The sequence below is a fragment of the Phallusia mammillata genome, chromosome 2 (assembly GCF_965637545.1).
Source record: "Phallusia mammillata chromosome 2, kaPhaMamm4.hap1.1, whole genome shotgun sequence".
Lineage (NCBI taxonomy): Eukaryota > Metazoa > Chordata > Ascidiacea > Phlebobranchia > Ascidiidae > Phallusia > Phallusia mammillata.
This window is the reverse complement of record NC_137253.1, coordinates 2018038-2031105: the sequence shown is the minus strand read 5'-3', so window position 1 is coordinate 2031105 and position 13068 is coordinate 2018038. Positions and strand designations below refer to the sequence as shown.

The window sequence follows — 13068 nt, the reverse complement described above, 5'->3', positions numbered from 1 at the left end:
TGGCCGGTTTTAGCCTCCTACCGAACCTCCAAACCGGTTTAAACCGGAATCGAAAACCAAAAATTTTGACCCGATTTTTGAAAAAACCCTAAGGCTATAGCCTTTCCGTTTTTTCGAGTTTTGAGGCTCAAAAAATCCAAGAAAAATCCGGTTTTCGGTGGGTTTTCGCCGGAATATTCCAGTTTCAAACTGGTTCTGGCCAGTTTTAGCCTCCTACCGAACCTCCAAACCGGTTTAAACCGGAATCGAAAACCAAAAATTTTGACCCGATTTTCGAAAAAACCCTAAGGCTATAGCCTTTCCGTTTTTTCGAGTTTTGAGGCTCAAAAAATCGAAGAAAAATGCGATTTTCGGTGGGTTTTCGCCGGAATATTCCAGTTTCAAACTGGTTCTGGCCGGTTTTAGCCTCCTACCGAACCTCCAAACCGGTTTAAACCGGAATCGAAAACCAAAAATTTTGACCCGATTTTTGAAAAAACCCTAAGGCTATAGCCTTTCCGTTTTTTCGAGTTTTGAGGCTCAAAAAATTCAAGAAAAAACCGGTTTTCGGTGGGTTTTCTCCGGAATATTCCAGTTTCAAACTGGTTCTGGCCGGTTTTAGCCTCCTACCGAACCTCCAAACCGGTTTAAACCGGAATCGAGAACCAAAAATTGTGACCCGATTTTTGAAAAAACCCTAAGGCTATAGCCTTTCCGTTTTTTCGAGTTTTGAGGCTCAAAAAATCCAAGAAAAATCCGGTTTTCGGTGGGTTTTCGCCGGAATATTCCAGTTTCAAACTGGTTCTGGCCGGTTTTAGCCTCCTACCGAACCTCCAAACCGGTTTAAACCGGAATCGAAAACCAAAAATTTTGACCCGATTTTTGAAAAAACCCTAAGGCTATAGCCTTTCCGTTTTTTCGAGTTTTGAGGCTCAAAAAATCCAAGAAAAATCCGGTTTTCGGTGGGTTTTCGCCGGAATATTCCAGTTTCAAACTGGTTCTGGCCGGTTTTAGCCTCCTACCGAACCTCCAAACCGGTTTGAACCGGGATCGTGAACCAAAAATTTTGACCCGATTTTTGAAAAAACCCTAAGGCTATAGCCTTTCCGTTTTTTCGAGTTTTGAGGCTCAAAAAATCCAAGAAAAAACCGGTTTTCGGTGGGTTTTCGCCGGAATATTCCAGTTTCAAACTGGTTCTGGCCGGTTTTAGCCTCCTACCGAACCTCCAAACCGGTTTAAACCGGAATCGAGAACCAAAAATTTTGACCCGATTTTTGAAAAAACCCTAAGGCCTTTCCGTTTTTTCGAGTTTTGAGGCTCAAAAAATCCAAGAAAAAACCGGTTTTCGGTGGGTTTTCGCCGGAATATTCCAGTTTCAAACTGGTTCTGGCCGGTTTTAGCCTCCTACCGAACCTCCAAACCGGTTTAAACCGGAATCGAAAACCAAAAATTTTGACCCGATTTTCGAAAAAACCCTAAGGCTATAGCCTTTCCGTTTTTTCGAGTTTTGAGGCTCAAAAAATCGAAGAAAAATGCGATTTTCGGTGGGTTTTCGCCGGAATATTCCAGTTCCAAACTGGTTCTGGCCGGTTTTAGCCTCCTACCGAACCTCCAAACCGGTTTAAACCGGGATCGTGAACCAAAAATTGTGACCCGATTTTCGAAAAAACCCTAAGGCTATAGCCTTTCCGTTTTTTCGAGTTTTGAGGCTCAAAAAATCCAAGAAAAATCCGGTTTTCGGTGGGTTTTCGCCGGAATATTCCAGTTTCAAACTGGTTCTGGCCGGTTTTAGCCTCCTACCGAATCTCCAAACCGGTTTAAACCGGAATCGAAAACCAAAAATTTTGACCCGATTTTTGAAAAAACCCTAAGGCTATAGCCTTTCCGTTTTTTCGAGTTTTGAGGCTCAAAAAATCGAAGAAAAATGCGATTTTCGGTGGGTTTTCGCCGGAATATTCCAGTTCCAAACTGGTTCTGGCCGGTTTTAGCCTCCTACCGAACCTCCAAACCGGTTTAAACCGGAATCGAAAATCAAATTTTGGTTCCTGCTGCTGCTTCGATTCAGGTTTTAACCGGAATAATCAACCATGTTGATTTAATTTATTTTTCTGTAAAAGTTGAAACTTTCTTTACTGATACACCATCAGTGAATCATGCTCACACAATCCCAAAACACATTGCACCCACAAAACAATACTGATGGACATGACAGCATCGAGCCATTACAGAAAGTGCAGTATGTTTCGACCAACGTCTCATCAGTGCAGCTTGAAACCAGTGATTGGTTGTATCGGCTTCTATAACCATCTTACCATTCTCCAGTTTGTTGGGATTGCCTGGCTGAAAAGTAATTTTGGGTTAACCTCATTCTGCTTTGACGCAGAGATTGTTGCTGGTTATTCTGTGATATTATTTCTCTGCGATATTATCTCGATCCATATAAGTATCTTGACTTGAATTCGTTGCTGTTGCTTGTTTCATATAAAGTTCAAATCCCCCTATATCTGAAAATAAGGACGACCGGGAGAGAAGATGATTTTCCGTCACAAAATGAAGTGAACCATTTTACTTAAACGTGTCTGTGCTACTAGTTTTAGTGATACCTGACTTTTCCTTCAATCAAACCTTTCCTTTTCACAGACGAAAAATGCCTCTCCAACTATTCTAGCACGTTGCTTTGTTAGAAATGTCGCCAGTGTATTAATTTGTTGTTATTATGTTAGAGCAAGTTCACAAAATAATAGTGATGATCATCCAGGTTGAAATGGGATATGAAACAAAGTCAAAACTCTAGATAAAGCATGGACGCAATAGGGACGTTTGTTACAATTTCGAAAAACATATTTTTACGCGGTTTCCTTCAAATACTTAGCTATAGTTTTCAATTTGTTTCTCGCACTTTAATACCTGTGTGGGTGACGTTTTTCTGTTCACATTTATTCTCACTACGACTTGGGTTTTTCACACAAACTTCGCATGCGAATTTTATTTCTTATTATTGCTCACCTGGCGAGGTTAGAAAACTCAACTATAATTGTTATCGTGTCTTGTACCAGTTTCCAAAACTAACTCACACAATTTATTCCCTAAAACTGAATATAGTGAAACCTTACCAATCATTTATGCAAAATAATCAAGCCATCAAAATTCTCATCCATGTATTCCTTTTTTGCGACAACAACAGTGTAAAAGAATATTGAACAAAGGGTGGTACATGTTACGTCACAAAGTAGACATAAACATGACGTTACAAGAGAGCGCGCTTAAAACTCGAACATACATGTTTTAGCACATATACACTGGAACAGTATGTCAGCTAAGAATCAAATTGCTATTGGCTACGCAATTGAGGCGAGAATGAATTGGCAAACTCTCAGAAAGCAAAGCACAACAAATGGCGATTGATTGCAGAAGGATTAATGCTCATTATAACACGGAAGGTAAACAGGCGCATATTAAAATTCATCAAAGGAATAAATTTGCTTTTGGTTCGTTTCAAGAATTATCAATAGTAGCCTTACTAAACTTTACTTGTGAAGAAAAAACAATAGCTTAAGACCTAAGCTATTAGGTAAACAAATATATCAAGCGCCTCTAGCGGAAGATAACAACACACTAACAATATAGCAGATACATATGTACATAAATAAATAATTAACATAACACGAAACACGAATGATAACACGAAAGTAACATATATAATTGTCATTAATATAAAGTCACTGTTTGTTGGATACGTATTAATGAAAAACAAGTTTCAAAGCACCTCTAATGAAAGATGGTAATAATAGAAACAACAACATACGACCAGTTCGCAGATAAATATTTAGCAAATATGACACTAATACTCTTGTCATTCATGTTAAAAGTATGGTTTGGGTTTGATATTAGTTACAGTTATGTCAGTTAATTACAGTAAGACACACCCCTTGGGGCGATTTAATGAAACTGCAAAATAAATATAAAAGATGAAGGATGAGGTAAAGCAGAAAGATGAGACACAATAACATAACCCACAAAATTAGTTGATACAAATCAGAAGTTAAGTACTGCTAACGTTGCAAGGAAATTTCTTACAATAAACAGTTTGTGTTATTAGCTTACATCTATAATTATAAATTGTCGAGTTTGCGTGGAAGTGAAAAACAGTCAATAAAAAAGATCGTATGAAGTATGAGGGAATGGGTGCCACAATACAAACACAGTCCATTACGATGCATAAAATATCGCGTAAAAGCAAAATGTCTCTTAGTCACCATGTACTTATGCACTACAATTCAAAATTTTGAATTAAATATGTTGCAGCGGCGGAATTAATAAAAGCTTTGCCGTGCTTTCTACACATCGCAGTGTAATTAAATCCAAACATTCTCGATTATAACATGCCGCAGTGACGCTGTGCTTGTGCGCGTGTTTTCGTGTAAAACAACAATATTGCCCAGTATCGTCCGGTCAATAGTGCGAGGGACAACAACAGTTCCTGAACAAGAGCTCCACCAAGCGGTGGAACTGCATCATGGCGTCAGAAATCTACGTCACAGACGTAGGAGAAGCCCCCTTGTAGGGCCACCTTCTGGGGGCTTACTGTGAAACAGGTTTCACAGGTTCACCCCAGAATGGAACCCAGCTTGACGTCACGTTGTTTACATCAGTGTGACGTATGGAGTGGTGATGACAACATGGAGTACCGGAATCTGGTGACGTCTTCGTTTGAGGGGTATACGTTGCACGAGGTCACTGTGATGGCGAGATGATGTTATGCATCAGGTGACATCCTCTGACAAAATGTCATGCCGTCATTGACGATGATGTCAGGGGGAACTCCTGTGCTGAAGGCAGCCGTGCGTTGGAAACCAGTGAAGTGAGGAAGAAGTCTGAAATAAAGAAAAATTGGTTGAACTTTGAATTCAAAAAACAACTTGTCTAAACAAGAACACAACAAGTTATGTCCTGTAATTTAATTCAAAGGTTTTATGTACAAAATCCATAAGTATTTAAAGTAAGCTTTTCTCACCTTTTTTTCGTGTGGTTGAAATCATTGCTTTCGCCGTCGTTTGCTGGATCGTGGAGTGATGCCACTCTACGTTGAAGGATCTGAAAAACAAATTAGGAAATCATATTTTACCACGTGTTTAAGTGGAATAAAACTATGTGGGACAGAGTTTCGCCATACTTACGTCGGTTTTTCGAATGACAGCTTTATTTTTTACTTGGTTATTCCTCATTTTGCAACATTAAAATGTTAATTAGTAAACCTGTGGAAACAGAAGACCTAAAATTCTAAACTGCTTAAACTATAAAAAGCTGAAAAACAAAAACAAAGTTTGGTAAACCTGCAAAAAAGAAGGTTAATCTTTAAATAATCAACTTTTATACTTTCTAAATAAGCGTAAGTCGCTAAACAAAAGACAATTCTTTTAAATAGCAAACTCATCAGAAAATGTATCAAATCGCTAAAAACCTGGAAACAAAACATGTTTGGTTGCGCCTGCAAAACAAAATTATTACTTAGAAATTAAAACTACTTTTTCCAACACCTGCAAAACAAAATTATTACTTAGAAATTAAAACTACTTTTTCCAACACCTGCAGAACAAAATTATTACTTAGAAATTAAAACTACTTTTTCCAACACCTGCAGAACAAAATTATTACTTAGAAATTAAAACTACTTTTTCCAACACCTGCAGAACAAAAGTTATTAACAAACTCCTAACCTGAAAAACAAAACAAGTTTCAAAACCCTAAAACCTGAAAAACAAAACAAATTGTTGTATTTAAATATTTTTAAAATCCTTCCGGAATCTGAAAAACCAAATGATTTGTTAATCCTGCAGAAAATAATATTAAAATCTGAAAAACAAAAATAAAGTTTAAACCTGTAAAAAATATACAAGTTATTTCCTGCAGAAAAACATGAAGGTTAAAAACACAAATGTGAAATATACCTGAAATCGTGCAATGCATGGCGTGGTTTTATAAGTTCTGCACGCTTTTTTTACATTTGTTTAACTTCCCTTTTTTTAAAATACCAATGTTTGCACCAAAAACCTGAAAAACAGAAACAAAAGATTAGTTTTCAACAGTAAACTGGATAAACAACAGGAAACTTACAATTTAGCTAGTTGACTTGGAATTGGACAATAGCAAAACCTGACTTCTGTCACAACTAAACTTAACACATTCTAACACTTGACGATGGCGGTTCGCATCGTTAGAGCGAGCGACGAGCGATAAAAAATACATAAGATTACAAAGGCCTGTCGGCTGATATAAAAAGGCACAACACCCCCCAAGAACTGGTCTGCTTAAAAAGAAATGAAAGGATAGAAAAAGGGGACTCCACACACAGTTTTGTTGATGAAAGAGGGAAAACGACAGAGAAATATAACACTTCCGTTTATAGGTTATAATAGTTCTTTAATTAACTTTTAATTTGAAAACAGAGTCGGTGAATTAAGTAACGAGTCGGTTGTTCGTCTGCTTCGTTCGATAAGTTTCTGAAAAAACGTTGGAACCGCAATCGTCCCTGCGCGCGCGACGTAAAAGTACACAAGCTAGCCTCAACTAACTGCCATGCATACAACCGTCGCAAATTAGCCTAGAAAAGTAGAATGCGAGTCTGTTGTGTTTTACAACCACCCAAATTGTCACTGCCCCGTAATGACTAGGTGGCCGGGTCAAGCAGGAATACGGAACTGAAGTAAGTGATAAAAAGTTAGTTAGCCTAAATCCACAAATAAAAAAAATGGGTTTGACCAGCAATATGGGAAATTCGGGGCATTTGATACAGAGAAAGTTTTAGCATAAAAAATTGTTAACATAATAATTACAATGCGATTAACAGGAGTTATTACATCACATGCTTGATATCCAACTCTCGGCCTCTTTTTAGAAAAGAAAACCTTGAGCCAGATGTACAAGCATGGATAAAACAAGCTGGTCAAAACCCGATAAAAAATCCACAACATCCCTAACATTACAGTTAGCATAGGCGCAAAAATTTGTTTAAAAAGAGACAGTAACGTTTTAAGGCGTATAACTCAACAACATCGTGTTACTGTCACCTGCCCTCAAGAGTCCCCCCGCAAGGACCCAAATGAATTACGCGAACGCAGGGCTGGGGAAAAAATTAACAACAGTTTGCGCCCTACCAGGGTGGATCACGAAACTTTTCGGGCTATATGCAAAGCCGTTCTCCTCAGGTCCACGAGCCTGGACCTTCATTGGAAATAGCGGTGTCCTTACTAGGTGTCGTCTACACCGCGGCCAATGCAATGCGGTGGAGGCCATGCCCAGGCCGTGTTTCTAAGCGCACCTTATTTTAGCTAAAGCCATTTAGCAACGCGCCACACCTATCTAAAAATCGTTGTAAGCTAGAGTCCCTACGTGGCGCGCGAATCCCAAACGTACCCCACCTATGTTAACTATAACCTACCCTTAGTTAACGAGTGCCACTCTAGTTGTATCCCTAGCGCCAACTTGCTGACATAGAAGCACTCCTGTAGACTTGGACCATTCTTTGAACGAGAAAGACTTCCTTTACGGGTCTAACTCGGACAAAGAATAGGTCACTCACCCTAGCGCCAGTTAACCTAAGTTAGGCCTAACAGTTCCGCAAACCCGGTTGACCCACGACAGACTCCTATGTTTACATACAAATAAAATATTTGAAGTTGTCGATGGTAAGACGATGGTAAATGAGACGAAGAGATCATTGAGTAGAAGAGCATCTGATTCTGTAAATAAAATAACGGATTAAGTAACGCCTAACAGACTGGGCTGTGGAAGTTGTATTAATAAATCTAGGCCGACAAGGCTGAAACTACACAACGGCGTTGCAGATTGCACAAGCCACGCCGATTTAAAAAAAAACGCGCCCGCTTTGTGTGACGTCACAATGCCTAAAGCGCGATGCGTTGCAACGAAGGCCTTATGTAGTGAAGTGTTTTGTATGGCTTAAATACTTGCTGGAGAAGGTAGTTTTGTTATGCTAGCATTAGATTGCAAGTGCGATCATAATAAAGTAAATTTACTAACTTATCTAAGTACATCACTATGATTAAGTTTGGTGCAACTGGTATACACAAATAAAGTTCTTTAAACGTTACAACTCGCCTACAATGTCAGTTAGTGTTGGTCTACAAGTTTATTTACAACAAACAAATAAATACGGCAAACAAATGTTTAAGTTCCTCACACGCTACAACATTGTTGAAGTATTTCCTATTGTGTAAAATATTTGCAAAAATGAACTTTGATTTACCTTGTAGCTTCTGGATGTTTCCACCACCGCACGCCACAAACACCACGAAACGAATGACTTTGACTGGAATGACTTTGACACGCCAAAAACTCACTGAGCGCTGGTTGGCTGCGCCCACTCAAGCGTATTAAAATTTGATGATGTGGCGCGGGAGAAAAAACTGGGGGAGTGAAAGTAAAATTTTAATGAATATTTTGAAAAAGAAAACAAACAATATATGTTCCACCTTATATTGGGTTTGAAGTTGGTTTAATTGATCAGACATTAGTGCTGGTATGTAAGCCACAGTTAGCAACATAAATTAATAATTCCTCAACTGTGAGGCTGTCAACCACCTCAAAACTCTGACCCCGATTTTTTCGGAAAATGAATTAATTCCAAACACGTGCGACTTGACCTTTAATCTCTTTGGCCAGTTTTTAAACATTATATCTTAGCTTGTAAATTCAACTTATAAATGTTGATTTGTTGTATTCGCAATTTTAAGTGGAAAATATAAAATAGCATTCACTTAATAAAGAACTATAAGGCGCAGTCATGCGTATCGCGGCTCAATGAGTCGTAAATAAACAGTAATATCACTGATGATGACATGAGCGTTTGAAATTAAAGCATGTCGCTTTTCACGTCTTTTCACGTCTATTTTAGTCATTAGACTTACGAACAGATCAGTGCGCAGTGCTTATATAGCAACAATATAATAATTTTACGATAATATCCTAGCTTAACTATTTTCAAAATTACATGGAAAACATTTGACTAAAATCCATTTCTCAATTTGTGATTAGTTAATTAGATTGTCAACTCAAACTTGTGATTTTTGTTTCAAAATTGTGTGATAAGTGAATTGTTTTAGCTTGTCCTTTATCTATATAATCCTTCTCTTTACAACCGTAAGTTTTTGATTCTAAACTTTAATGAAATTCAAATCGTGTTTGCCTGTTTAGCATTTCGCTTGGGTTTTGAAACTGATTTTTTCTGATTCCGGTTTAAACCAGTTTAGAGGTTTGGGGAAAAGCAGAAGAACCAGTTTGAATCTGGAATATTCCGGCGAAAAGCCACCAAAAATCCGACAATAATGGAAATGCGGCAAAAAATTATATATATTTTTCTCAATTGCCTTGTTGACACATCAAAGTTATCGAAGTGTGACGCTTTTTATCTTTGTTTGGGTTTACTTTTAAGGCTTTCTTTTAGTTATATAACATGTTCCGATGAATTAAAACAACTTCCAGCCAATTATATTCTGTCCACTGTTTACGTAAGGGAACAGAATTATCACAAGAGTTAATGATTCAATAAGACGTTTTACTTTAAGATTTTAACATTGCTTACTTAGCTTAGTATACTGTCCGGCCCTGAGTAAACAACCTGTCTCGCAGGAAGAGAGAAACTTTTGAGACGAGGAAAAAGGCAAATCGGATATCTGTGTTCAGCAGGTGGAATTCTAACCAACTTTTCTTGCCGTCAATTCTAGTGGGGCAGATAGATGGTAACCCTCAATTTCGGAGGTAATGTCAGTTCAAGTAATACGAGGCTTGAAAATGATCGGTACTAGCCCAGTTTTAGGTGCCAAGTAATATGTGCAAGTTTACTAGTGGTTTACTTGCGAGCTTTATTTGACAATTTTATAGGATAAAATTAGTTGTAGGTTTTGAGCGCTAAAAGAAATAATCGAACTGCACTAAATATTTTTGTCCCGAATAGTTTGCAAAACGTTGTCTTATACCAATGCAAATCAACATGTAGTTTATTACACTATTTGTTACTCATTGAGCCGAATTCAGATTTTGTTATACAGCAGAAGATAATGTATTTGTAAAATATGTTATCATTAACAATAAAAGAAACGCTGTTAGTGAGCTTGTATATGGTCAATACAATCTTTCGCAAAGGTTCACCAATCGCTGTTGTCTTTATAAGTACAAGATTACCTCTACGTTATGTTTCTAACACACAAGAGGTCTGGTAGTAATGTTTCTGTTGAATTTATTTCGTGTCTAGTTTTCATATATTGTCGTTGTTTGACCCGATTGACTTTCATATTTATAAATCACCATAGTTCCATGCATATTTTGTTCATAAGGCAGCTACACAACCACTTGCTTCGTCGCCAAGTGAAGTATTTTTTTACACAGTTAGATAATATTCAACGTTCAAATCCTGACAATTACCGATTAGGCGCCGATTAAATTAGCAGAGAGCAAAAGAAGCTAAAAATACTACACCACGTCAGAATCTTTCTCCGATTGGAACCTGACGATCTAATTTAACCTTCAGGTAGAATCCCAATTCGTACAGAGGAGTTTTAGGTGACTTCTAATATGCGAAGAGTTAATTTATCAAACACCAAGTCATATCAGGCGCATTTACGAGTGTATTAGCAATTTGCAGGCACACAGGTTTTAGGGTCATTTTTAACATCGAAATAAGGTGAATCGGAAGAAAAAAAGAAAAAGTTTTAAGTTGCGCATTTAAACTTTTAATCCCCAAAACGCAGTCTATTTCTAATTTGCTATTTATAGTATCTCGCACATGTCTTTAACATTTTGACATAACAAGTAATATTTCAGTTGTCAACCCCTAATATGAAGTTACAATAGAGTAGGCTAATTGCTGCACCAACTCTCAGGCGAGTGATAGTGTCGACGCCGGAAATCAGTGCTCATAATCCGGCCGTTTAAACTAAGTTTGCCAGAAGGGTTCTATTTTAGGCGACAGTATTTACTTTTCTCATCATACAAAACACTGAACAAACGTTTCGTCCACCAGGTTGAATATTTAACGAAGTTGTCGTATAACCGGTTTGCTACCAGACAAAATACTCATTTGTTTTTTTTATTTTTTGCTGCAATTTTTTTTAAGAAAAATGTAATTTTTACTTTTTTGAGTATGAAATTTGCCAAACAAGCACCAAAAACTCAGCCAACTTGATTTTAAACCAAAAACTGTCCCCCTAATTGTGCAAATGCTCAGGATCCTGCGATAACGGTTCACCACGATAGGCAAAACTTTCATCAAACACTGGTTTAATACAAAGTAAGTACACATCGACTTACTGCGTACACAAATATAGCTGAAAATGTGGCCAAGCACAACGACAGTAAGCGTTGCAAAAGGAAAATATTAGAGAATTTAAATAATTGTTCAAATTAAAACTTGCGTTTATTTCCAGCACATCATCAATACACAACACTTGGTAGGTGACATTTTGTTTGCCATGTGTTCACTGGTGTAGGAATTACAAGTGCCATTGTCAGTTTACTTCTAAACAAGCAAGCATGGATATACGAAGTTACGTGATTTTACTGTTCACTTTGACTTTCCTGGGAAGTGCAAACGGCCAAGTTAACCTGGTGAGTTGCGATAATGGCGTAATAACAGAACTTGATTTGATCATGAGATCATTAATACGGACAACATGTTGTTACCACTAAAGTTAATGAAGAAAGCCAGTTCACTGTACTGGTAATATAGATGCGTATTAATCACGGATATCAGTCCTGAAGCGTTCATGTAGACCAGCGATCACGGCACACTCATATGCGTATTATAGTTTTAGTGACTAAAAATCAACGGCATTTTGCATATTTGAACAGTGTTATTTGCCAATGTGACTTGGCTTATCAATGACTTAATGAATGACGGGAAAACTAAACTGGTGTTCAGAGAAAAACGGGAAATGAAAATTGCATTGCCACGGGAAACCATTTTTGCAATAACGATGTTTTTCGATGTAAAAGGCAGCTTTTCCGATTTTTCGGTTAAAAACTCCATCGTTTCAGCAAAATCGAATATCTTTGCTGGTTTCCGATTGACATGCATTTCTGAAAGTAAAAAAGTTAACAGGTTCATTTAAAACTTCCAGTAATTCATATGTCATATCTTTTGCCTGTCATCTGCACTGCAACAGGTTAATGTAATTCAACTTCTTTTAACTTAAGTTAAAATGCTGTAAAATGATAAAAACACGGTTCTTAGTTTAGGTAGGGTATCAGTTTAGGGAAATACCCGCCGCAAGTGGGTTTTGTCAACAAGCAAAGTCGTTCAGATCCACAAGCAAACATTGCCAAGTGTTTATTCTGTGTAGCTTCTTGTTTACTCGACTAAACATTCACCACAATAGAAATCGTAACCTGAAGTGCGTTGACCTTGTTGCTCCTGGTTTGACCTTTAGCACAAATTTTGACCTTGCAGTTTACGGCTTGACCCCGGACTTTATAGTCTGACATTATAGTTTTTTGACTTATTTGACCCGTAGTTTAAACTGCAAAAATTAGGGGGAAGGGTTGGCAAAAATTATTCGTAATTTCGATTTCAACAAGATTAGATTTAGAACGCCAGAAGCTTTAAGAATGATGAAAACATTGCAAAGTAGGTTTATTTGCTCACAGAAGGAGCTGTATTATTTTAGGATATGTTTTCGACATATATATAATAGCGTTTTGATCTGTACTCGTCTTCAATTATTTAGTTAAGTTACAATAAACTTTATTTTTGAATAATACATATTGCAAGACTTCATTCAGCCCACAGTTCCACAAATACAACTAAACCGTCCAAAAAAGGAGATTAAGCGCCGACATCGGGACAGAGACTTGGCATCATTTGCCTGCAAATTCAAACACTTTACGCAAATAAGGAACAAGGCGTCTGAAATCGGATTATTTGTGCGTTCTACATGCCCATGTTGCAAACACTCCACTGAGCGTACAGAATGTACCAAGCATATCGATTGTCCCAGCTATACACAGGCTAACGTAATTTTTATTTTATTTTTTTTGAGTTATTTTCATTTTGTAAAAATGGTTTTGCAGGGCAAC

General features: G+C 37.5%; 2 long non-coding RNA genes across 2 annotated transcripts in view; both read right to left on the bottom strand.

The window, feature by feature from the left end:
* Window positions 1–3122: 3122 nt before the first annotated feature.
* LOC145214112 (uncharacterized) lies at window positions 3123–5296 on the bottom strand. The gene is made up of 3 exons (XR_013856973.1): window positions 5157–5296; window positions 4994–5073; window positions 3123–4853 (listed from the first exon to the last, which is right to left on the bottom strand). It is a non-coding gene; the product is annotated as an uncharacterized LOC145214112 (long non-coding RNA).
* Window positions 5297–11385: 6089 nt separating this feature from the next.
* Window positions 11386–13068, bottom strand: part of LOC145213741 (uncharacterized) — a 35147-nt gene continuing 33464 nt past the window's right edge. The window contains exon 9 of the long non-coding RNA XR_013856884.1: window positions 11386–12072. This is a non-coding gene — a long non-coding RNA (uncharacterized LOC145213741). The remainder of the gene's footprint in view (window positions 12073–13068) is intronic.